Source organism: Pseudochaenichthys georgianus, chromosome 10 (assembly GCF_902827115.2).
Source record: "Pseudochaenichthys georgianus chromosome 10, fPseGeo1.2, whole genome shotgun sequence".
Taxonomy (NCBI): domain Eukaryota; kingdom Metazoa; phylum Chordata; class Actinopteri; order Perciformes; family Channichthyidae; genus Pseudochaenichthys; species Pseudochaenichthys georgianus.
The window spans coordinates 24495529-24523110 of NC_047512.1; the positions used below are offsets into that span (position 1 = coordinate 24495529).

Below are 27582 nucleotides of genomic sequence, written 5' to 3' on the forward strand. Positions count from 1 at the left end.
TTTATCATTTAAGCAGAAATCTATTTACTGCTACTAATTTTCCAATGTGAATATTTTATTCTTTTATGATAGTAAACTGAATATTCTTGGAAAAGCCTTGTAAAACAATCAGTTTGAATATGTCAACATGAACTTTGGAAAATGCATTTCAAATTTGACTGACATTTTAAGACCAGATAATTAATAGTTACTTTCATATTAAATTAATCATATATATAATAGTTTGTTGCAGCACATGCCTAGGGAATACAAATGACCATCATAGCATTTAGAGCCATGTTTGTCATGTTTTTTTCTGACCCACAGTCAAAGCCCAATCTAAACTTAATGTTCAATGCACAGTGATAGAAAACAAATAATCTGACATGTCTGTAAATTCTGGCTTGATTTGGCATAATATTTTTTAAGAAATCAAAATGGTTTAAACTATGTTTTGTCCATCACACAGATGAACAAAGATACATTAACCAAGCATTCATATGTTTCCTTTCACTCACTGAGTCATATACATTAAAACGTTCTGAAAAAACAGCTTTCAAAAAAATACAATGGAAGTCCTTGTGTTTTTGTATAGTACATTGTGTAGCCTGCATTTTAAACGGTATGTTAAAACTGCATTGTAGCAGGACATACAACAGGAATGACTAGATTAAAACAAATGTAATTTTATAAAATTATTTGAATCTATTTTATCAATCAATCAATCATTTATTTTTTCTCTTTTCTTCAGTTTGCAGACCCAACTCATATTGAGACAGAGAGAGAGAGATACACACATCCAGAGACAGAGATTCAGAGAGAGAGAGAGAGAGAGAGAGAGAGAGAGAGAGAGAGAGAGAGAGAGAGAGAGAGAGAGAGACTACCCAAATATTGCTTCCAGTCCGGTAAGTGTTATGAGTGGGCCTATCATCCAGCATAGGCATACATGAGGAGCCTATTCATTATTCATGTCATTGCAGTTGCCCTGTTATGATACAGTCCTATTTGGAGTGGGCTACCTGATTTGCTCACCGCGTCCGTCAAAGCGGTGCGTGGCCCTGCGTCGGCTGGCTGTGCGCGCTCATAGGTCGGACCGAGAAGAATCGGAGGGGGAGCAGGCAAAGTGCGCGCCTACGAGACTGCGCGCCGCAAGGAGGGGGAGAGGTCCAGCTGCAAAAAAAGGAAGAAAAAATACGCCGTGACAATGGCAACATCAAGCACCTCGTAAAAGGCAGATAACAGGCGAGGGGGCGCCGCGAATCGGGAGTTTGAGAGGCGACGGCCCCTGTTTGTCCCGAGAAGAAGCGGCGACATTAGGACACGCTGGCTGTCCTATAGCGCGTTTCCTGGAATACGAATTCTTCCGTAATTGAAAATGGAGCGGCGGGGGAGAGGAGAGTCGCGCTGTCTCCATCGTTGAGAGGCGCGTCCACCTGCTATTACTGGAGGCCCGGGCTGCTTCTGCTGCTGCTGCTGGTGGTGGCGGGGAGGGTGGGGGGGGGGGGGAACATGCATGGGAAGTGTTTGCATTTCTGGGGAAAGACGCATCTCTGATACTGTCCAAAGAAGCTGAGGAGGATCCCATTGCGACGGGGGAAAAACGCAGTTTTGGGCGCATACGCTCTGGAGGTAGGCATTGGAAACGTTATTATGCTGCTATTCAGCGTGCCGTGTATGTTTGAATAGGGAGCGAGCTCTATTTGGTATGCACTGCACATGACAGCTCGATTTGTACACACACTGATTTACATCCTTGCTTTGCTTGATTTGCTTTATCTATCGGACATTTTTATTCAAAGGGAGAACACACCAAGCATGCGGTGTAGTAGCTGCCCTGCCTCCTTGGGACAGCTGTCGTAGGCTACATTCATTCCTCTCTGCTCCATCGATTAGCCCATTCCCTGCGAAAAATACCCCCACTTATTTAAAGCGCAGGTACACTGACCTATTCTAAAGCTCAGAAATCAACACAGATACAGGTGCCACGTGTGGTTGTTCACATTGAAGCCAGTTACCCTGTACTGTTAGTGTGTTTTGAAGGCAAACACTGGCCTGTGGACGTCATTTTGAATCAACGCTATGCATCCCGAGCAGTGCTGCCCCAAAATGAATAAGAGATGAATAAAGGGGAATCATCTATAGTCCAAACTAATGAATGATTCATGAATGGGCTATTGAAACCCAATGGGATAACATCATCTTACAGCTATAGGCCCCTCCACTGTGATAAGGTGAATAAATGATTCATATAAACGGTTTATGAGCACAGATTCCTAAAATTGGCCTAAACACCATGATGGCAGAGCACACACAGGTGCACTAACGCGGTGTGAATGCCTGCACTGTCGGGTCACTAGATCAGTAGCTTGCTGTGTCTGCTCCTCTTAAAGGATGCCTCATGACAGATGTTTACTGGATGTCCCAGGCAGCCACACTGCGAGCCAGACAAGCCCGGCTAGAGAATAATGAGCTGCAGCCCATAATAACATCCTCTGTGCTCTGGTTTTGTGGAGGTGTTACAATCAGTTGTTAACTCTGTTTTAAATAGGGTTTTGTAATTGGATAACATTTTAACGGGCTAGACATTTCCCTGGCTAATGTTTATTGGAAAGCCTTGTAAGAAGGGATTTTCAACCTGCTGAATTTATCGCCACAATTAATGATCTGGACAATTATTGATCTGACATGACTTAGTTTGATTTATGTGTTGCAGCTTTTATATTAACCTATTTGAGAGGATTGTTTTGTGGCTTTTCTGCATGCATTTGGTTCCTATTGGAAGATTTCTTTAAAAAATGAAATGTAGTGATACACTGATGGAGGGCAACCTGTCACTGCCCTCTGCTTCTCTTGTGAAGACATCAGTGTAAACCAGATGGAAGGCCATGCATTGATTGAGTCAAAGAGAGCCTTTAAGAAGGCCAAATTGAGTTGACATGTTGATGTGGGTGTCATTAACATACATGATCATGTGTGCCGTCACTGGGCCTGAGGCTATGTGACGTGTTTCGGGGAGTGGGTCTCCTTGCTCTGGCCGTCTGCAGCCTTGTTTGAAGATCATAGATACAGAACAGAAGCTCACATATCAAACTGTGTCTTCTTCTGTGACGTGCCGCCAAGCTCGCCATGGAGGTTACAGAATTTGCCATTCATCTCCTCCTGGTCAGCCTCACTGCTTTCACTCCAGCGCCATTCTCCGTTCAGCCTCAAATTGGGTGAGAAATTGAGTCCAATGACACATTTCACCACCATGGCTCTGTTCCAGAGTAGCAAGGACAGCGCTGGAAGGTTTTCTGAAAATGTTATCCGAGCGTTATGTTGCTGCAATAAAACCAGCAGCTTGTGTACATAGTCTCTTATCTTCTCCTGTCCATGTGTGCTCTATGGCTTCTCCTCTGCTTCTGCCTCAGGCACATGTGTTGGGCCTCTACTACCACGTCTGTTGAATGGGAGAGAGTCTCAATTATACCGAATGAACTGATCCTCGTCAATCATGCTTTTTTTCTTGCCAGTGGACACATTATTCGCATATAAAGATCATGTTCCTGGTCAATAATTTACATCTTAAAGGTTCTAATCAATATAAGGCATTTTAGAGAAGAGGATACAACTGCTTGTACTATAAATGTTTATAAGTATGATGGATTTCTTCAATCGTATTGCCTGACAGATTGCACAACAACACTTAAAAGGAGATACAGGAGAAAACATCTCGTTAAGGATACAGAAAGGGCTTCCCGCCTATGAAGCCCCGCTGTGTTTTATGTCTGGAGCTCTGCAGTTTTCTCTGCACATTGTGTCGCTAAAGTATTATGGAAGCACCTTGTGTCTGTCCCAGTCTATGTAGAAGCACGCTGAGCGTATCAGTAGCGAGTGTCTGTGTAAGCACACTGTGTTTATGTCAGGCCACTGTATGCAGAGGCCTGCTGCGTCCGCCCCGGCCCTGCGTTTGGGCTGTGCCTTGCTGACTGCGGCCCAGCGGAGGCAGTCTTTCCCCGTGCTGCTGCCTCTGCCGAGTTCTGTAATTAAAGGCAGAGGTAAGTCCAGGGGAGAAGGCTCGGCTCTGATTGCTTTTCATGGCCGCGAGGAGAGAGCTGCAGCGTGTCCCGAGGGACTGAGGCGCTGCTGAGCTCTTTGCTGCCTGCTCTGCCCCCCAGACGGGAGCTGTTCCAGAAAGACACACACATTTGTACTCACACGCTACTGGCATACTTATGCATACACAAGTAAACATACTCTAACTCTTCCTGCTGCAGACACACATATGTATGCACAGTGGCTGAGAGAGGCAAAAATGACAGCTGTAGCTGACAGGCAAACTGAGCAAATCTAATTTAAAGAATGCCCCGTTTAAGAAAATATGTGTCAGTACGAGGCGTGAGGCACTGAGGCAAAACTGTAAGAGTGCAGTCATGTAATGAATTAAAAACAGCGCAATCAGAAAGACATTAAGGTTCTCTCCGTGGATTGGCTGCCGGTCGGCATTGACAGAGAAGTTGATGTGTGATGGGGATGAGGGTAGATGTGAGCAGAGACTGCCTGTGGTTGTCTTGGACCAGCGCTCTGCAGGGGGAGCTGTGCCTCCCCATCCTCCCTCCCTCCATAGCAGCAGCCAAACTGAAGAGGGCTGCTCTGCACTCTGAGGGCCTGGCAAACATAGACATGCTCACATATAGGATCTGGGTTGGCCACAGCGCTTTTAGGGGGAACATTGCCTCAGCGCTCTCCTCTCCTCATTCTCTGGATTCATTCATGACAGCTGGCTGGTTTAAGTACGCCAAGGGGTTAAACCATCCTTACAAGTCCTCTCAGATAGATTCCAGTGGAAGGCAGAATATCACTTTGAGGAGAGGTAAAAAAAAAAAAGGAAAATCAGTTTGGTGCAACTTAAATGCCAAGGCCAGCCACGTTTTTGCACCGTGTTCTAGGGCTGCTCAATTAATCGTATTTTAATCGCAATTATGATTTTGGCTTGCAACGATTACGAAAACAACATAATCGAAATTAAACGATTATTTTTTATTTATTTTTTTCAGTTGAATTATACTTAAAGTGCAGGCAGGGTAATCAACTGTTAAAAACATACTGTACTGTTCACATTTTTTTTTCAATAAATAGATGTTTTCAAAGTAAATCATCGTTTTTAATAATCGTGATATCAATTATTCACCCAAATAATCGAGATTATGATTTTTGCCATAATCGAGCAGCCCTACGGTGTTCATGAATTAGTTCTGCCAGGATAATTAAAGTAATGCATCAGGATTTCTGCCATTAACAAATAAAAGTCCAATTAAACTGGGGTCTATTAAACCACTTTCCGCGTTGCCTACTTGATCTCAACATGTAGGCTGGTGGCCACTGGGACCATGAGCACGCAGGCTTGATGTTCATAGCTCATTTCCTGCTTCCACATCAGACCCTTATATTACAGATGGATAGATAATGTGAAATTTCCCCAGTTCTGCTCACTCTCTCCCGGGCCCCCTTGCATTTCAACTCATGGGGTTCTTGAAACAGATAGTGTGATTTGATGCTGGGAAATTTGAGAAGGAGCCCAAAGAGGTTGAGATTTAATGCAGTGGACACAGGTGCACTGACATGAATGGTGCGAAAGCGGTATGTTCACGATATGACTCGGGAGGGAGGAAGCTATATGACAAGGCTGGATTTTAATTGGTTTCTCACAGTTTGCTCCCATGTATTGTTCCCTTTGTAACGGCACACACAGTAGCAATAACAACTCTGTTTTTTTGTTATATAATAACACTAATAGATTCATTGCCCCTTGTCTAATTCCTCATGTTGGAGCCGGAGGAGTCGCATATCCATGTTGTGCTAAACGCGTATACATCCAGTGTTCCGAATGCTGGAATAATAAGCCACCTTCATTAGCCTTATCTTTGATTTGGTGGATGGAAACAGGGGGAGGAGGTGGGGGGAGGAGGTGGGGGAGATGATGAGAAAGAGCGCCAAACATAGTGTAGGTTGTACTGAGAGAGAGGAGAAAACAGAGGAGCTGCAGATGAGAGGGGGGATGGACATGGTGGGAAGATTAGAGGAAGGGCTGGACAGACGGAGGGAGAGGGGACAGAAAAAAGGGAGAGACGTAGTTACTGCTGAAGGTGGGGGTTCAGGGTGCGTCCTTCCAGCAAAGCCAGTTGGAACAAACAAACGGTCGTGAGACAGACAGTGTTGTCTCTGATGGGAGAGAAGCTGGCTGTGCCCTGGATCTTTCCCTGCACCTTTCATTTTCTAAATGCTGTTTTGTCTGTTCACCACTTAACAAGCCACCAGTGCCTCAGAAAGGAACCACGCTTTATTTGCTGCTGTACATAATTACCAGCCATTCAAGACGGGCTTGTTTGCTACTCTAAACGATGTTGTGAATTTTTTTTCAAATATGAGACAGGCTATATTTTGCTGTAAATCTTTTCACAGCGAACAAGTTGAGTGTTTACGGGCATTGCCAGCGATGGGTCTAAGATTAGCTGTAATTTATTTCACTTTAATTGTGCTGCTGTTTGTGGAGACTGCGCCATTTGTGCCCTAATCAAACATTAGTGATAATTTAATCGAATAGCTATTCTATCATACCGCGGTGAGACAGCCTGTTGCAATAGTCTTCCTGTCAGATACAGTCAGCTGAAGAATAGCGCTTTACTTTTCATTTACCATAGCACGCCAGAGGCAAAACACAATCCATGCGCGACACATCTAAGAAGAAGTCAAATGAGGAATGTTTTTGAATATCTTAACACAGAGAATGTGAATTGAATTGGATACATGAATTTCAGGTTGGATTTGACCCTGATCTGTTAGATGATGTTGCTGATGATACAACAGCACGACTGCTATTCTACTACGGGTAATAATTATAATCATTCACAGCTAGGGGTCCTTGTCACAGGAGTGGGGCACAATGGAAATAATAATTAGGACTTCTCATTTCAGATGCATCTCAGAAGGGTGTATGAAGTGTGTACTGCGGCTCTTTGACTTCTAGGATGTACAGCTGTGTGTATTCTTGCTTGTTTCTCTGTCAGCTCCAGCGTGCCTCAGTAAGGATTTCTGCTGGCTCCGGCGTTTTCTTTGACTTTGCGACTCCTGTTATTTCTCACATTCACACACGCACATGTTTTAGCATTATGACAGTGACCCAGTCTCTGCTGTCACACACAAGTAGCCAATTTAAGCATAACAATATACATGATAGGCCAGGATGCCTGCTTCACATTTATTGTCAGTGACGTACACTGAACATACTTTTTTTTGCTCACCGTATTTCAGTGCTCTTCTAACCCATTTCCCCAAGTCATCATTCAGCGACAATGTCAGAATACAGCATATCACAGTTGAGCCAGTCAAATGCTCTCTCGAAGGAGTCAAATATGCAACGCAGCGTAGCCGGCGCTGATAAAAGAGCTAATTCATAATTTAGTCACACAAAGCCTCCGAGATTCTTTGTAATATCTTGTATACTGTTGGAATTCAGTAGGTCTGGATTTTGCTAAATCATTTGCAGGGGTTTTGTGTTATACCAAGTTTTAGCTTTGTTTTTGATAAAGCGGATTACATTATTTTTTGATTTAGGTAATATTAAATCGTTATTGATTTTTTCAGTTGAATTGCTTGCATTTCTTCTGAAGCCCGACCAAATGATGTTTATATTTCTCTGAACTATTATGGTAAGTTACTTGTAATGAACATGAACATTCGGACCCCTTTTGAAATACTGACTAAGCTGTCAAGATTTGAAGACTGGCACTGTATGCTTTGTCAGATCCTTAACTTCTAATCCTTTATTTCCTCGTGTTTAGACTTTATTTTATTAAAGGTCTTGTGGTTGCAAACGATGTGTCAATTAATTTGTTGAGTCAATCAGCAATTTATTTTTAGGTAAATTGTCAAATATTCCACATATTTATAACACCTAAATTGTGAAGTCAAGCTGATTTCTCTTGTTTTATTTTCTAGTAAATAATGTAGTATGTCTTCAGCTTTTGGACTTTGCAAACAAACAATCTGAAGATGTCACATTGCGCTCTTTATTTTTGAGGATCCCTGTTTTTTCATAATTTATAGACCAAGTATTAAATTGATTAAAACAAGCATATCATTCAATACTTAAAACAATTATTACTTTTAGAGCTAGTCAAAACAAACCTAAAAACTTTTAAATGTTAGTAGTTTGACCTTTTTTAAATTGATAAAACCGTTATGTGGAAAAACCTAAAGTACTTTACTGACCCATACTAAAAAAAAGTTAAATACATGGTTGTATTGGCACTAAACCTCATGTCAAACACAGCTCAACATGTCATGCCTACAATATATACAGAAGGAAGTACATCCTTGTGTCCAGTACACTCACGCCCAGCGTGTTAATTTATTTAGCTGCTACTATTACTGTCATACAGCGACGTTTCTGTCACCATGGGCTAAATACTTTGGGAGCATCACAACTGCAGGTATTTTCCTTTTATTCAAATGACGCTGCGTATAACCTGCTCCTTTGATATCTGTCTCTGAGGCGTGTATATAAGCTTGCGTATAAGCACGCCTTTTTGCCTTTTGTGTGCACTATTTAAGATTTTCTTATGGTTTATTTATGCAGTTTATTCCATTGAGAGAAAGTCTTTGTCAGAGGAGAGCAAGTGTACAGTCTGCATGCATACTTTATAGCCATAGGATCTAATACGTTTAAAACTCACTATCAAAGATGTATGCTACTGCTGTGTTTTGGCTCCAGTGATGAAGCCTCTTGAGAGGTGGGTAAGGTATCTATGTGCAAAGTGTTTGTGCTACAGTGTGTGTGTGCATATGTATTATCTGTTTGAGGGGCAGTCAGTGCTTAAAGAAGCCCTCTGTGCTAACTGTTAATCCCGAGGTGCATCCAGTCTACCTGGATTTAGTGAACTGACAGAAAATTAGCAACAACAAACACCCGTCTGTCTCTCCCCCTCTTTCACAAATCTGCCGTCACTGACTCTGCGTCGACAGACTGCCAAGCAGTTAAAATATGAATGTGTGTGTAGTACGCATTAAAGCTGCTCGATTATGGCAAAAATCATAATCACGATTATTTTGGTAAATAATTGATATCACGATTATTAAATACGATTACAGTATTCATTGACTTTGAAAACATCCATTTATTGAACTTTAATACAAATAATAATTTGAACAGTCTCTTTTTAACTGTTGATTACCCTGAACGTATAATTCAACTGAAAAACCAATAAAAAAAAAAATTAAAAAAGGATACATTTATATTTACATTTAAATAAATAATATCAATAAACAAGATCAACAAATATTTTGGAGCGCACTTCCACAAGCTACTAAACATATATTAATATGATAAATAAAATAAATTAGATCAAATATGTTGCAGTGTACTGTCACAACCTCGTTTTTTTAGATTATGTTGTTTTGGTAATTGTGGCAGGCCAACATCGTAATTGCGATTAAAATACGATTCATTGCACAGCCCTAGTACGCAAGTGCACATGCTTATTTGGTCCTCTGAGCTTTTATGTGGGCTAGCAAGTTGTTTTTTGTGTATGCACGAGCAAGTCCACATTCTTATAATGATAACATTATTTTTTCATCCTACACTGTACAAAAGCTGAGAGAAAAGTAAAAAAATACTTTAACATCTTTGACTGAGTCTCTTGGGGCTTTCTGAAATGTTAATTTAAGATTCCATTATAACATGTATTTAAATCAGACTAAGAATTAATTCCATTATTCTTGGAGGCAGTTGGGGTTTCTGTATCCGTCGAGACGGTTTGCTGCTCCCTCCTGAGACCTGTGGGTTTTCCCATCACTTTTAAAATCAATTACCTTTCTACCTCCCTCGCCTCTCCAACTCTCTCTAAGTACTCTCCTCTTATTCTTCATTAGAAAACCCACCACTTCACCTATAGCTCACCATGAACACCTCGACCGGAACTGTGTATTTTAAAGTGTTCATGGCACAAATGAGTGCCTCTCTTTCTGATGTATTCATATGTCTTACATATAGCTGTTGGCCTGCGCAGAATGTTCTCAGCCGGCTTTTTTCGCAGTCTCTCGACAAAGCCGCCGCCTCAGATAAAAATAGGAAGACAATCTGTGGCTGGGTAGGACCTGTTAGCCCTATGTGACACTAAAGCCACAACAAAGACGCTGCTGTACTGCTGGTGAGGAGCGGCTGCAGCCCTCGGGAGGGATCATGTTATTCTCCCTCGTGCGCCATCTCACAAACACCTCACCGCACTAACTGAGGGGAATAAGCATGGATGGGCTTGACGGCTGCTTCCTATTTTAGTCATCGGCAGGTAGGCGGATGAGTTGAACTGCGGAGGATCTCTGTGCAGCGAAGTCTTCGTCTAATTAGTTTGTCTAATTATGTCTTTGTGCTGGAAATTTCTCAAATTAGTGGTATCGTGCAGAATGTGAGCATGCTCATTACAGTTGTCATGAGAATTGTTGCGGTGGTTGAATAAGAGAAAGGGAGAGGGAAAGAAGGAGAGTCATTGAAACCCAAAGCTTACAACAGTCCAAATCCCTTTATCAAATACAAATATCTTGCAATGAGAGACGTAGCGCCAGGCTCTTGTCCCAGGGATGCTCAGGGGAAATCGTATGTGTACCCATGAAACACCTCACGCTCCCTTCGGTCCTGTGCAGGGGGCGCACCTATTTGTGGCAGACCAGAAAAAGGTCCCCTTTGATTCTCCCACCCTGTGCGTCTGCTGTAAGACTGTCACAGCATCAGGGATGTAAGTGTCTCACATGGAGACACTTTTTGATTTTCCCTCCTTGTGAGGTGCCACAGCATCAGGGATGAAGACCCCCCTCACTCCTCCCCCTCCTTCCCTCATCGTCATCACCCGGAAAAGCTTCTTCTCACGGCCACCAAGTGAGGACCAGCCTCCTGAATCGCTTGCCATTTCCTCTTTCTTCCCTCAACCGGTTCTCCTCTCTCTTCCCATTTCCCCTTTTTATCCTTCCTTGCTTTCCCAACATCCCTCTCTCCCTCTCCCTCATTCTCCCTTTCCTTCTACCTCTCTCCTTCCCCCACTCCTGGGCCTACAGTAATTGGTATTCCGAGTGGCAGCTGGGATCCATACAAACACGGCAGACAGAGGGAGAGAGTGAGCGAGCCAGAGTGTGTGTGAGAGGGAGAGAGAGAGAGACATGGAGGCAGAGAGAAAGAGAAAGCCAGCAAGTCAATACGCTGGTTCATTAGAGCACTGAGTCACAGTGGCCGCTGCCTCGTTTGTTTGTGTTTGTCCAATACTCTGTCTTAAGCAGAGCCCACCGCCTCTGTCCGCTCACAATGGCACACCTGACAGCAACACACCCCAGGCTGCCTGGCCGCCCGCGAGAATTTGGGCATACCAGTTTATGAAATAATTACCAAACTAATAGCTCAGAATTAAGGAAAGGAGAGAGAGAGAGAGAGAGAGAGAGAGAGAGAGAGAGAGAGAGAGAGAGAGAGAGAGAGAGAGAGAGAGACGTGTTTACTTTGGAGGAAATGGTAATATGACGGTGGCTGTGTGGTTGTCCGGCTCCCTAGGCCCTCATGGTGCAGTGACCCCTCATTACCACGGCTTGAGAGAGTGTGAAACAGAGGAGATCACTCCAAAGGGCAGCCCTGTAGATGCGCCTAACCTTTCCAACCATCGAAACACGTCAACCATACAAATAACTCATTAACCTTATCCATTTAAATGAAAAGCTCCTACTTTTATCCCACACCCTCTTCTTCTCTCCCGATTGGTTTAATTGGCCATTGAACATGATGAAGATGGAAAGCCTCTTTGCAATGTGGTGTGGTCAAGGCAAGCCATGCAGCAAGGCAATGGGGATTTGGCCCCCTTTGGCCCCCTTTGGCCCCCTTTGGCCCTGACACTTAACAAAGTGGGTTTAAGATTTGGGGGAGGGAGAGGAGAAATGGAGGGTCGAGAAAGTGATAGTATTTTAGCATGAGGCTGTTGTTTAGGAAGTGGCCTCCGGCTCTGTCCGGCAGCACAGGAGGGCATTGATTGAAGGAGCTCAATAGCTCGGCCTTTTAATCACCTCGCTCAGAGGCGGCATTGTCCCACAGGCCGGGAGAATGAGCGCTGCTAATACCCCCGTGCATATGCACACAGCCACTGGCTCCCAGGCTTCTGCGGCCCCTCACAGATCCACACAGCCACTAATCAATAGGCCTGATTACCAACAGGGATGCTGAGCGGGCTTTGTTCTCGCTTGTCAACAGAAGAGCTTGCCCCATTTCCAAACATCTTGACAACTTTTGCTTCGTGTGGTATCATCTAAGGACCTTAGCCATGGTGCGTTTATTATTATACTGAAATGGGACCTGCGGCACCAAGAGTTAGATCAGTCAAAAGACTTAAACGCGTGTGCTCCGTGTCTGGAATAATGTGCTGTTCTGACCCAGTTGTAAAGAAGACATTTAGACTAACACATCAGGCTTCTAAAAATGGCATTTCTCTCACTCTCATTCCCTGCTTTGCTCTCTGTCTCCATGTCTTCTCCCTCTCCCTCGTTCAATCTGCCTCTCTGCCTTCTTGGCTGTCATATCTCTTTATACCATTTAGAAATGCTGTACATTGTGTTACAGGGTTGTGACTGATAGCCTGCCAATTTCAGCTGTGGCACATCAGAGAGGCTAACCCCCCCCCCCCCCCCCCCCCCTGAACACAGAGAGACTCACATTAAAACCGTGACAGTGTGTGCTCCTCTTACTGCTCTCACTGATTCCATACTGCCTGATTAAGTGTTTATCAGAACAACTGAGGTTTTTCTTCATTATTGGTGAAGTCCCCTGGAAAGAGGGTAGCCCAGAATGCGTCTTTCACGCAGGAACACACAGAAACTCCCTCCTGGCGCAGTGTAGGTTTGTCGATGTGCTGCAGCCTCACATGAGCAATAGACAAGAATGATTGTTCTCTCTCATCAGAGATTCTGAGGCCATTTATTTTTCCATGCAGCCTATCAATAAGCCTCTAAGCCGGGTTTCAAAAACTAATAACATCAATGACGTTAAAAGGGGAAACAAATATCAAAGGCAGGCAGGGTATTAGCAGAGGGAGATGGGGGTGAATATTGAGATTTGAGTTTGTAGACGGTCCGATTTGTTGTGTCCCATGCCGTCCTCATTATTCCCCCCCGTCACGTGCACACACACTATTTCTGTGACTGACATCCCTCTCTGCCTTGTCTCTCTCTCTTTCTCTCTGGCCTTTTTTGTCACTCTGCCCTCCCTTTTTCATCTCCCTCTTTTTCTCTGTGTATCTCCTTTCTTCTCCGTCTGTCCTCTGCCACCCCCTCCCCTGCACCCCACCTGCCCCCCGTCCTTTGGTTTTGAAGCCAAGTAAAGGAGTCGCCTTCTGAAGCAACAGGGAAATAATTTGTGTCTCCGAGAACAAAGGGAAATCTTCACTGCGAGAGTAATGGAATGGATTTTTCTGATGTGGATGAAAACTGTCTTCATTATAGAATCTCATTTTGAAAAAAAGAAAATACTGAAGAAAGAGAAAAATAATAAGGGTGTAATATGACAGAGGAAATGTGTCCCTCTCGTAGGACCGTGATTTTAAGATTTAAAGACATTTTACAAAACTGCATTAATGTGCCCGAGTGTGCATTAATTTATTATTTATAACTGTCTTTGTCATTGTTTTCGTATCACAATAAACTGCAGTTCCAGGACCAAAATACTGTTTTAAAATGCCATGTACAATTCTTTATCGTCACATATTGACCGGACATTCCTCAAAGCCCGCGACAGACCTCCATGCTCACTTATTGAGCCGTTATCAATGAGCTGCTTTTGTCTCGGCTCAAGAGACTGGGGACGTATTAGCAGGACATTTATTGTGCTGGAAAAGAGGGAATAAGGAAGCCAAAGATGCTGTGGATCCTTCTCTGAACGCTTACTCGTTCCTCTCTGCAACAAATATATTTTATTACTTGATGTATACATTTCTGCTTGCTCCTTGTCTCATGAAGTAGTTTCCAGAGATTATCCACTTGATGGAACCTCTCAGAGCTTCATAATATAGCCAGTGTTGTTTTTTTCTGCACTCAACAATATGTTCCAAGAAAACCAAAGCTCCATCTCTGAATGGAAATAAATGTTACAATAGAAATGTCTCAGCTTTTTGAAAGTGTGCCTCCATTACTTGAAAATCGCTTGTTGACTCTTCTGTATTTTTTAAAGAGTGCCATTATCATTGTCACAAATATTTGAAAAATTACATTTGCAATTATTTTCAAAAAAAGTGAAGAAGTGCACTTGTGATACATTTAATGACCCCTTTCAGTCTATTGCTTGTTGGCCTTCTGTAAGCTGCAGCGAATCTACGAATATTTTTAGCGATAATGGCTGAATTGTTTTTCACTGAATAGATGGAAAGTAAAACAAATGTTTTTTATATTGACTGATGAAAGCGAAAGTGATTTAACCAGCGCTCGGTCTATTCCTCACCTCACAACCTCGCACAAAACATTGTTCCTGTTGCTGAAATGTAAGCAAACAAATACATATTCTCACATCCAGACATTGAGGCGCATTCACATGCAATTGGAGTCGTGCTTTCTGTTCCCCTGACCTGCAAGTCTGATATTCAGTCTCCTTTTAGCTCTATTGTTTCCATCAACTCCTGAGAGTAATGGCTTTTGTTCACCTGCTGGTTGGTAACTCTGTCTGCTGTCGGCAGGTGCTAAAGCATACTGTGTTTAATCAGAGTTTTTTTTAGCTTAAATGAATTTGTTCTATATTTAAAGTTTGGAGCCAGGTGTGCTGTTTGCCTCTGCTTTCCGAGTTTATGCTAAGCTAAGCTAACACCTCACGGTTGCTTTTTGCACAGGCACGAGAGGGGCATTGATCTTTTCAACTCTCACAGAGAAAGCATTGAAATAAATGTCCCTTGATTTCAAACTACTCTTTTTAACAATGTTTTAATAACATACAAATGTTTTGATATTTCAGAAGTGAAATTGTGAATGATAAATATAATGCAATTGATACGTTTTGAAAGTGAGTTTTGTATGCTAAACATACACAGTATATAAAGAGATGTTTGATTTAATTTGCACTAAAAAAGTCATTGGAAACATTATTTTAGTTACGAAACAAACTAGCAGTTTTTCCCGACCTTCAATGTTGAGTAGCAGAATATTAATTCAAAGCAAAACATGCACTCCAGATATTGTGTGAGTGTTTAAGAGATTAATGGTTTTAACCAAACCAATATGACCCCCTCAGATAAGCTGTACTATTGTGAGTTAATTTTTGTTATGAAAGTACAAATCCCACGAATTGAACCTTTTAATGAAAAGCTATTCAGACAAAGTTTAAATGTTTTTTTCTTTAGCTGACTTCAGGCCACAAAGTGAAGGAGAGTGTCCTGCAGCCTCCTTTCACCTCGACACCCACTGCTCAAGACCCTGTGTTAGTCATCTTTATATCTCATTCATCAACACCGTCGTCAGGGGGAACGGTCCTTACAGTACGAAAGCTTTACTGTCCTTTTCTCACCAATGATTACACATCGGCGGGCAGCTGTTTACTGGATTGTTTGTAACTTAAAATATTCTAGCTTCAAAGTTTATATTGATTTAGCTGACATACCAGCCATTTTCATGCAGCCTATAGACAATTAGCACGGCTTATACTTTATATTAAATCGATTGATTAAGTTGCATAACGTTTTTACGCCCTGAGTTTGAATCTGAATTGTAGTGTTTTTAATGTTGGTCTTTTATAAACAGTAATTGCATTAGTGTCTGCAGACAGCCACGCTGCAGCAGTAGGAGCCTGGTCCACACAAACATCAGATCCTCACAGGTCTTTCTGTCAAAGATGTTTGAGTCATGACCACAATTATTCCCTAACCTTAACCATGTTTTTATAATGTAACCATGACGACAAATGTCACCTGACCTTAACGAAGTCTTTAAACCTAAACAATGGCCTTATTTCTTTTGTATTTACTTATTTTTTTCAACTCTGTTACAGTGTTTGAACGAATAAAAGAATGCAGTTGTCTTGCTGAGAGCGGTGCAAGATCAAAAATACTTATTATCGTGCATTTTGTTGTCAAATTTGAATTAAATTGAAGAACTTTTTTGACCTAGCGGATATTAGATATGTCAAGCAGAAGCAGCATTTTCAGAGCATCGTGCCCTCTCAATGTGATTTTCCTGTTGCTATCATGATGAAAAGCCGTTTTTTTCAAGGAGGGGTGGAGGGTACGACTATTCACAAATCTGCTTTTCTCTGCTTTCCTCTTAAAAAATATGTAATCATATGAATTATAGAGTTAAAGATCCTGTTAATGGGATACATAAACTATCCTACCTATTATGTTTTATAAAAAAGCAATGTCATGTCAAAGCGGGCTGTTTTCATTGACTCATGTTAAGTGGACATTGAGAAACGTCATACTACAACATGTTGAGGTGAGCAGTGAAGAAACTGGGGATGCATGCAATGATATTTCATAAAATAAAATGTTGTGAAACAGTCGACATTTATTATAACATTAAAGTATTTTGTGGCAATGAAAATGCACTTGTAAAAAGCAATTATTGGTTTAATTGTTAGTTAAAGCTAATTTAAAGTACCTAAATTCAACTTCACGTGTTTTGGATCAGTCCAAGTACTGCACCCTAATCCTTTAATTAAAAAGCTGCAGGATAGTATTGATCGTCTTATCGCAGGACGTTCGATATGTCCTATTTTTTTGTGTTTTGTTATTAGACACTGATCCCTTATAGAAGGGGTCAGGAGGCCAAGCTTTTCAAGTCCTAAAAGATCCTACAGCAGCATTTAGACTCCCAGCTGTCATTTTCTCCACATCTCTCTCAACATCTCTGAGCACGAGCAGAGAGGATGTGAAGTAGGAGGTTGCCGTGCATACAGCCATTAATCACAGGCCCAGAGGTAGTAAACACGCGTTGATGGTCATTAGAAAACAGTTATATTACAGAGGTTACTGTGTCTGGCGGTTAACCTTCTCCACTCTGATGTATAGCGGCGTAGGTTTTTAGAGCGGGAGGAGGAGGTGGAGGAGGAGGAGGAGGAGGAGGAGGAGGAGGAGGGGGGAGCATCCTCACCTATAGGCAGGAATGTCGCCCTCCAGCAGCTTTTGAATCGTTCTGCAATCATAGTGCAACCTTTTGTTTCCTTCCCCCAATGCTCCTCCTGCTAGCCCCCGCCCCCCATCATTCCCTTCCTCCCCTTTTTTTTCTCCCTCGCTCCCCTCCTGTCATCTGAAATGTGCCCTGCATAAGTGGAGGCAGCTGCTTAAGTGCTGAGAGAGGGAGGAGAAGGGGAGAGTGGAAGTAGAAGGAGGGAGGTAAGGGCCGAAGAGAGAAAGAGAGTCTGACTCACAGTTAGCTTTGCTTTCCCTCCCTGAATGCTGCAGCATCTACTCCTCCCATTGCACTCAAGGTCTCTCTCTCTTTCCCTCTCCTACACACACACACACACACACACACACACACACACACACACACACACACACACACACACACACACACACACACACACACACACACACACACACACACACACACACACACACACACACACACACACACACACACACACACACACACACACACACACACACACACACACACACACACACACACACACTTTTGCAAGAATTAATAAGCCGGGTTCAGTATTTTACTTGAGGTTTCTGGTGTTTAAAATACTTTGGTGTTGTGCCGCCTTGGTGCATTATTGAATTGAGCGGCTTTATTGTCATCCTGTGTTTTGTTATGAAATTGTAATGCGGACCCTCATAATTAGGTGGCTGTTTTTGATGCAGCTACCCACCTTATCTTTTGTGCTTCAGTGTTTGGTGGTGGTATGCGCAGGGCTACTGATGCAATACGATGAATAACACACAGTTAGAATAGTGACAATTGGCTCTGTCAATAACATGGCGGATGTAATGTCTCCGGAGCTTAGGGGCAATTTGGCGAGGGTTTGTGTCTGTGTCTTTAGTGCTCTTGTGGCAGTGTGCTTCATAGCTAAAAGCAAACTCCCCTGCAGTGGAATTACATAGTGGCGGTGACGCCAGCAAGAGCTCAGAGCTTTTATCAGCTGTCATTCACTCAGGAGAAGCTGTATACAGGCAGCAAGGCCACCAGGCATGGCTCAGGACAAAAGCCTAATACTGTGCTGTAATTGTCGGGGAAAAAGGGCGTCTAACAAGGTCAGAGAGGTGCTGTGGTGAATTTGATGCACTGTTCCAATGACAAAACCGCACAGTGGCCTTGATTTGGATCAGCAAATGCACTTTGAGAGAAAACTGGGATAATATTCTCACATCCCTCACATCAGTTAGTTGATAATGTGTTGGTTAGCCTAAGGATGTATCTGGATATCTGCGAATAGAACAGGTATACAATTATACCATTTTATACATCCTAATTAAAATGGTGATGTGCTATTTATGTAATAATCATATTTGACAGCTTTGTGTAAAATACAACTACCAATATACAATGCAATACAGTTTTCATTTGCTGTAGTAATGTTTTACATTGACAGGCACTGGACACTAACATGTATGACAAAAGAGTGACAACATTTGACTGGTTTCAGTTTTGTTGTGGTTGATGCTCAGCACCCCTTTCATCAGGGCACACTGACTGTGATTATGTATTGAATACCTTTTGGGTTTGGACTTTTTTATTGCTCAACGTTTTTCTGGCAGTTGGTAAAACATATTATTATTTAGTTTTTTTCATTTCTAGTGCATCATATTTGTTTTTGGATAATAGCTTTACTATCTTTGTGTTGTTATCTGATACAGTATTGTCAGCAATGAATCACTGTGCTTTGGGAACACCACAGGTTGTATCCAGCAGCAGCAGCAGTTTGACTCAAACAGGTCTCTCTGTTGTCTGCAGTTCAGAGGAGTTGTGTTGTGTCACATGTATCTTCCTAAGATATTTACCAATTCACTTTTGACTGGTTTTGGTCACCTGAATGAACAGGCACAGAGGTTTTATACACATGCTCCATACTTGTCACTACAGTCTCCACCTTGTTTGACTTCTTAGGCTCTCTGATATCGTCATTATTCACAGGTCAGCGGCTGTGGTTCCATAAACACCAAGTACACCAAAAACCCTACAATTATTTATTTTGGTAATCACAAAAGGAAAAGTTAGTATATCAGACTTTGACGTAAACAAACTGTAACGCTTAGTGCATTTGCATTGAAGGGGATTTAGGAGAGTAAAATGTATTTGAAAAGTTCCCATCAAATGTAATAAGTTTTACATAATCATGTAAATCCACGTTAATCCTTTCACACCAATGCCAAGTGATAAACGCAGTTAGGAAGCATCGGCACGGTGTTGAGACCAACGGGAAATGTTGGTTTATACAGGGAATGTACTGTAGAGGTATTTTACTGCTGCAACGCTGGTGGTTATGGCTGTGGTTATCCACCCACTGAATGTTGTGCATGCATAATTAATACATGCCAAAAACAACTATAAAAAAGAAAGTAACGCATGAATTCACTGTTGTTTACTTTATCATGTTTTTTTAGGCTAGAGGTGAATTTAAATCGACATGCTAACATTAGACTTCATGTTTTGACCTGAGATGATTAGGGTCAAGGTTTCTGATTCGCAACATCAAATTGAGACACACTCAAGGTCTGTGGGATATTATTATGGATGTTTTCTCTCTCTCTCCATTTCCTCATACATATTCATGAACAAGGGGCGGGCCTAAAGGTCAGTGTGAGGTTCCTCTGTCAGATCGTTTAAGAAAGAAAAGATCTTGAAGCCGATCGAGAAAGCTGTAAATATTCATTCATTTTTTGTTTTATAATTGTACATGCCGAGGACTGTGACATGCAGTCATCACCCCTAGAGTAAAAAAACATTTCTCTTATTACATTACATTACATTGCATTTAGCTGACGCTTTTATCCAAAGCGACGTACAATAAGTGCGTTCGACCAACAAAATACAAACTTGAAGAAAACAGAATCATATAAGTACATCAGGTTTCATAGAGCAAAAACATTTCAAGTGCTACTCAACTGGCTATAGATAAGCCAGTCCTTTATTAGTATAGAAGTGCTTTGTTAATAGTTCTATCGCTCTAAGTGGAGTCGAAAGAGATGAGTTTTCAGTCTGCGCCGGAAGGTGTGTAAGCTATCTGCTGTCCTGATGTCAATGTGGAGCTCATTCCACCATTTTGGAGCCAGGATAGCAAACCCACGTGTTTTTGCTGATGGGAACTTGGGTCCCCTTCGCAGCGAGGGTGCAGCGAGTCGTTTGGCTGATGCAGAGCGGAGTGCACGTGCTGGGGTGTACGGTTTAACCATGTCCTGGATGTAGGAAGGGCCAGATCCATTCGCAGCATGGTACGCAAGTACCATTGTCTTGAAGTGGATTCTAGCAGTTACCGGAAGCCAATGAAGGGAGCGGAGGAGCGGAGTGGTGTGGGAGAATTTAGGAAGGTTGAAGACCAGGCGAGCCGCTGCATTCTGAATGAGCTGCAGAGGTCTTGAACTATTTCATTTCATTCATACGGTTATTGTATGAACTGAAATTCATGTTTTAAAGGCTATACAGGGTGCTCAAGCAGGAATGAAGAACGGACTGAAACCATTTGTTTACCTTTTAACAATCCTGTTTTCTTGAAACAAATGAAAATGACAGATACATACACAGAAACATGAGTTTATCAATATTGACCAGGGATCAGTGCTGTTCGAAACAGGAAGATGAAAAGCAGGCGAGAGATTGCTGATGAGCTCTGAAGACGGTTCAGGTTGGCTTCCCTTATGAGAGAACAGAGATATACAGCCTCCTAAATATATACATCAGAGGACAGATGATGCTTTCTTTTTATGCGTACTGTTCCACTAACCCTTTTCAAAGAGAGGGATGCCCGCACAGTTTTCTCTCTGTAGATATTTGATTACTAAAATGATTAATAAGCAGTCAGCCTTCAGTGACTCACAATATTCTGTTTGTTTTTCTTGTGTATTTGGATCCCCAATAGAGGCTGAATCACACTAGCTATTCTTCCCGGGAATTGTATATAAATACATAGTGACAAAACAAATGACATAATGACAAGCTACATTCATATCAGGTGTGAAAGCAATTGCCTGTGTTACAGTAGCAGTTTACGTGATTGCATTTCTGCTATTCCCTAAACAAATCTATTTTTTATGTTGGGAAATATTATTCAGGTTATCCAGAGGAAAACCATGTTCATAGTGTTGTGGTTTGAGAAAACTTGTCCCGATTTGCGTAACAGCTCCAACAGCTTGTGATTTGAGATGCCTCTGCTGTGCTGTGCTTTTCTTTTTCTGTGCTTTGGAAAATTCCTTAAATGAAAGATAGCTGTGATCGAGTAAAAGTAAATGCTCCATATATGCTATAAGCAGTTCAGTGTCCTGACCTCAGACTCTGCTAGAAACCCATGAAAATGATCACCTTTTGCTAAATTAAAGATTTTACTTTGTGTAAACGTAACATTCTTTCAAATAGTTCTGAACAGGTTTCTATTCAGGACTTCTCCAATGCCATGGAAATAAGCTCTTCAGCCTTGTCTTGACACTAGTAGTGAAAGTGAAATGTTGTGCTCGAACAGGAACGTCCTGATGTGTGTCAACTTGCTCAGTAGCATACTCTCTGAAACGGCATTACTGCGCAGAGTGCTCAAAGCTCTCTTTATAGAACCCTTCAGAACTGACTTGATGTTTTTTAGTTGGCGCAGACTTGTGATGTTATCAGTCAGGAAGTATTGAGGCTGATTGGAGGAGCTGGAATGTCAGGTTTCTTGGACATCCTTTTTTCTCTGAGTAGCTAGTGATCATGCTCACTCTGCTTTATTGTGTGTTTTAGACTTCCTGTCACACTTTTTAAACACAATCCAACCCCCTGACGAGCCCCTTCCTAAACACAACTTCATCCACGCTGCAACAGACGCATGCAGAGGCTTGGATTGTAATTTTGCAGAATTATGAAGCCTTAAATAAAGTTATAAAGCCACACACTTTTTAGTCTGATGAAGTATTTGTTTCAATTAATAGGGATTAACGTTTCTCCTAACTGCCTCTCTCTTTATGAAATACAATGTCCAAATGTAATAATAATCAATAAATATAGGGAAGAAATGAACAAAAGATGAATATATGCTTTTATTGAATAACTCCACAAATAAAATACATTATGTTGAGTTTCTTTTATAACTTCAACAGAAGATATTGGCTTTTATCCTGCATTTGTTTACATGGTGCTTGTTGTTTTCTTTAGATGTCATCATTTCTTGGACTGGCAAAGTCTCCAGTTGTTAAACACCTGTTTAGTCAGTAAAGATTTAGTTTGAAGAAACGTTAATGTCTTTAAGTTAAAGTACCTAATTGAATTGTGTAATGAGTTTTCAGCTTTGCCATTCTCCTTTTTAGACGTGATCCAGCTCCTCACAAGAATAGGTTTTCACTCAGGTTTTCACTGCCATTGTAAACAAAATGGTGATTAATAAAGTCAAACTGCTTGACATGTTTTGTGCGCAAAAGAGCTCAGCGAGAACATTGTTTTCTCCCAGGGTCGTAAAAAACGCATTTACTCCTTCTGCTATTACTACAACCCTGAGAAATCAGTGCATAGAATTTGTACCTTTTCTCATCGTGCAGAATATTATTGTCAAATTGATAGCCTTGGCCTAAAGTTTCTCTACCTTGTTTTTGACACCAATCTGAATACAGTACTTACTGAATACACTCAAAATGCAAACGATACTAAGTCAGTCTGTATTTACATGCACGTTATAAACCATGCCACAGTAATTCACAAGATTGACATGTAATCCACGTTTATCGGGTTACTACTAGCTTAATTCGACTAACATTAGCCTGGGTGTTTACATGACATTTGAGATAATTGCAGTATCACCTAATCTGTGCAAAATGATAATGGAAGGAGGTAAAGTAGGAGCAATTACCTATTGCCCTACATTTTAATGTATGAATAAGCAACACCAAGACGAAATGCTGAAAATGTACTCTAGAAGGAATAATGACAAATAAGGTCGCAGTGAAGAAAAGCTTTCCCTTTTCTGTTTAAGGGCTCGTCAACAACAGTGCCATTCTGTTGGAGGAACTATTTGGGATTTGAGAGTCTGTCTGCTGTTAGTGCGGAGAGTCTCTGAATGGCTGCCCTGGGCTTTGAGCAGAACAAGGCACCGAGTGAGCTGAAGCAAGCCGCTCTGGAGAAACAGCAACACTCTGTTATTCAGCCCTTGGCCTGTGCTCCAGAACATTGTGTATACATCTGTAATCTTACCTACCCCCTGGGCTCACTGAGACCCCCCCTTTCTTTCTACCATCACCACCATGTTCTCTCTCTCCCTCTCATTTGCTCTCAGCCGTCATGTCTATACTCTTTCTCTCCCGCTCGCTCCGTCTCTCTTATCAACGCGTCATTCCCTTTTTTCTCTTACACAAAGATATAGTCAAGCAAATACACCCTCGCAATTTCTCACATCGACACCCATACACAAACACACCAAGGGCCTTGAAGATACACCCATGTGTGAAGATCACAGTCTTAATGTGTCAGAGCCACTACAGCCTGCTCAATTTTCTATTTATTCAAATGAAACAATGTAAAGAAAAGTAAAATCCAGTTTGGGGGTCATCTGCGGCTTCGGCTTTGGCTCTGTGAGACTGGCCCTGATATTTCATATGTATTTATATACCTGTGTGTGTGTTTCAACATATTTTTTAGCTGAAATTGAACTGGAGCTGCGAGTGTTTAAATATACATGAAGCAGAAGGCTACATGAATGCGATCCTGTCCTGGATGGTGAGCAGTTATGAGCTGTGTCATGTGTCGTCGCTTTCGACTTCTCTGTGCAGGGCTTTCATCATCCTCTGCCTCTGTCGCTGAAACATTCCTCTCCCTGCTCCCGGGTCCACTTCACACACCGTAATAAGGCATTCATACTCCCTCGCTGTTGCCCTGGCTGCTCTGCCGCACTACGACATGTAAAAGCCTACTGTCGTGTCAGCAAACATGTGCAACTCTTTTTTGTGCATTGATGTTATTTGCCCCATAGATACATTTAAATAAAAACATATTTAGGCATTTTCTTCTTTGTCTTTTTTCTGATACTTTTCTGATGCAACAAGGATATCTTCTACATTGACGGGTTGTGATAATCCATGTGATGTATTGTCATCATCTGCTGGTTAATATGTACTGCTGTTTCCTTGGGGATTTCATGTGGCTGTCATGCTCGGGCTGGAAAGATATCGTGAGAGCGTGCTGCACTTTAATTTAAGTCTTCATTGTTTTCATTGCATTGCCAATCAATCATCATTTGACGCAATTACCGCCGCATTTCGTTATTTCAGCGTACACCAAGTGTACCGTTAACTATTTTTCTGCTTTTAGGGTTTGTATGTTTATTCCTAATGTGAGCCATTATAAAACACATCTTTTAAGCTCCCACAGAGTTCAAAACAATAGGGATGTGTTTTTTCCTCTCGCGCCTTTTCCTTTTCTCAGACAGCCACAGCTTTCAAAATTGAATTTGAATGCCATGCTTTTAGCGCCAGGGTTGTTTGATTATCGACAGACAGGGAGCTGTGCTGGATTCCATTCCTTTCATCATGCTTTAACCAGTGTGAGCTGGCTCCCCTGTCATATTTTATAAAAGGTGGTTTTAGTGCCTCTCCTTTATGCAGATGATTTTGGCTCCCCAGTCTAGTCTTGAAGAGGGGGATATTGGTTTTGACAAGAGAGCTAACCCCGCTACCTTCGCTCCCACCGTGCTGTCTTCCTGACTGCTCTACCAAGCTGTATATTCTGGGCCATATGCTAATGCGAATTACTCTTAGTGAAAGGGAAGATGCCGGATGCATCAACAGGTATTTTCGAAATGAGGCTCAGTGACAGGAATATTACACTAGGCTGGGAACCTCATTGACCCTTCGCACTCCCACATGGATGAGAGTGGCTTTATATACAGCCACTGAGCCATATATGCTCTTTATATGCAGTAATACTCCCAGTTAATACCCACATCAGATGACAGGGGTCCACATGGGCAAAGCATGCATTCACATATACAGATTACAGGTTGGCGCAGAGCCTTCATATGAGATCATGCGCTGTCATTTACAGGATTTCTTGCTTCCACTGATAAGTGTTCATGTTCATAAGTGTTTGCCCACTTCCTCTCAATGTGTGCACGCATACTATGAAGGGCGCTCTCCTTTTAGATATAGCCTGTGGTAAGCTGCACTGCTCCTTAATGTTCCTACACAGGAAGCCGTGATGGGGAGATGTCATTTTAGTGAATAGGGATAATGAGCAATGTTAATGGCAATATGTCTGATCTTGGTTCTGCTCCGACAAAGCATCAGCAGGCGTAAAGCCACATATGCAAACTCTTACAACAGTGCATGGAAATCTACTGCAGAGCTCTTTCCTACAATGACTGAAAGAGTTGATGCCAACTGATATTTTTCCTGTTACCTGTGGTGCTTTTTTATCTGGATTGTTTTGGTGTGAGTTGTCGAGTGTTAGAAATAACGGCCATAGAGATGTCTGCCTGCTCTCGAATATAATGGAACTAGCACACTTGTGGTGCTCAAAGCCCCAAACAAATAGATTTGAAAAACTCAAGAGCTATGTCTCTTTTAGTTTCATGTAGGAACTATTTTCTTTCTGCCAAACTACACCTCACCCGTAGAAAGAAAACAGTTACATGAATCTGCTCACAACAAAGTCTGTGGGTCATCTTGAGAAACCGGGCTGTGATTTTTTAAAATATCTTAAACAACGTCACACCAAAACAATCTAGAATCACAAAAAGCACTACATGTAAGAGGAACATTATTATTTTTTGTTTTTTTCGGGTGACCTTTACCTTTGAGGTTAAAGAAGTCACGGCAATAACACAGGAGGGAGATCATATTTCTCTGTTGATGTCGAATCTTGAATTATAAAGTCACTATGAAAATCAAGTATTTCTCTTTCACTCTCCCTCCATCCTGTTTCGCTAACTAAGTAGAGGGCTTTGCATGATTGCCTGGATGAGTGTTTCCCCTCAACGCTGCATTGCTATTGTCCACTTGTCCCTCCTTCATCTGTGTAATTGTATGCATGAAGTTTTCACAGTAAATCCCAGCTGTTGGCAGGTTGTCTGCTACTGCAGTGCTGAATATATTGGTAAGCCATTGGCTGGGGGCTGTTGGTTTTTCTTAAGCTGGCGTACATCATGAAAGATAACACAAGAGGAGCTAGGTAGGTCGGATCTTTCTTATTTTAATGCTCCTTTAGATTGGGGGAGAAAGCAGGTGGCATTTGTCTGTCCTCACCGGAATGGATAGAGTAGCTGTGTGGAATAAAAGGAGACGCTTCTCTCTCTATCACACTCCATCAGCATTATTTACCAGACCTGCCAGTTGCTTTGTACAGCACCTCTCCCTGCCAAGTAGGCGACTGGCGTTCGACCAGGGGCTAGTGACAACAGGCTACAGTGGAAAGCAAGGAGAGCTGTGTGGACGAGCCAAGTCTATTCATTCCCCTAGGCTGCTGAGTGAAGCACAGAACTCTATCTGCTCTCAGCGAGGAGAACATTGCACTCTTATCATACACTATGCTAGAAGTGATCATAAACCTGGCATATCTTTTTGAATCAGAGTAGAAATCGCCACAGAGTGCAGTGTTGTCAAATTACATTACATTGCATTTAGCTGACGCTTTTATCCAAAGCGACTTACAATAAGTGCATTCGACCAGGAAGACACAACCTTGAAGAAAACAGAATCATATAAGTACATCAGGTTTCATAGATCCAAGTATTTCAAGTGCTACTCAACTGGCTTTAGATAAGCCAGTCCTTTATTAGTATATAAGTGCTCTGTTAGCAGTTCTTTGTTAGTCATTCTATCGCTCAAAGTGGAGTCGAAAGAGATGAGTTTTCAGTCTGGAAGGTGTGTCAGCTTTCTGCCGTCCTGATGTCAATGGGGAGCTCATTCCACCATTTTGGAGCCAGGATAGCAAACCCACGTGTTTTTGCTGATGGGAACTTGGGTCCCCCTCGCAGTGTGCAAATGGATAGGTTTGTAATGGCTGTGAATATTAACCATATTTATTAACCCTGAGCTGAAGTTAAAAGGCTTTGGATAACCACGAGGCTACGTGTATGCACTGTACTGAACTGGAGGTGAGTCACACGTGTCAGAGAGGCTGTCATAAATGAATGTTTCGTTTGTCACCCTCGGCCAAGCTATCAGCAGCCCTCTTTACCGAACCTATGGAAACATCAGCAATCTGAGCTTGGAAACAGAAAAGTGATTTGTATTTCCCTCTGTGTGTCACAGATGGTGGGAAAGCCTTTGTAATGCTAATATAATATCACACTGTGTCGGCCTAGCTCTGCAGTTCGCTCTGCGTGCCAAGCAGCCTGGCTGTGGAGTGATTTAGCAGTAAGGAGCGAAAAAGACCTCCCTCGGTTTACACTGAAAGGCTGCGTGGTTGGCGGGTCCTGCCGCTTGGCCTGCTGCGACCGGGCCCGCCTTTACC

The 27582-nt window shown here is 42.1% G+C and overlaps 1 protein-coding gene across 2 annotated transcripts in view; it reads left to right on the forward strand.

Moving 5' to 3' along the window:
- The first annotated feature begins 1488 nt into the window (after positions 1–1488).
- Positions 1489–27582, forward strand: part of nexmifb (neurite extension and migration factor b) — a 50324-nt gene continuing 24230 nt past the window's right edge. For both annotated transcript variants that reach the window (XM_034093575.2, XM_034093576.2), the window contains exon 1: positions 1489–1608. The gene's annotated coding sequence lies outside the window, so the exon portion shown is untranslated. The remainder of the gene's footprint in view (positions 1609–27582) is intronic.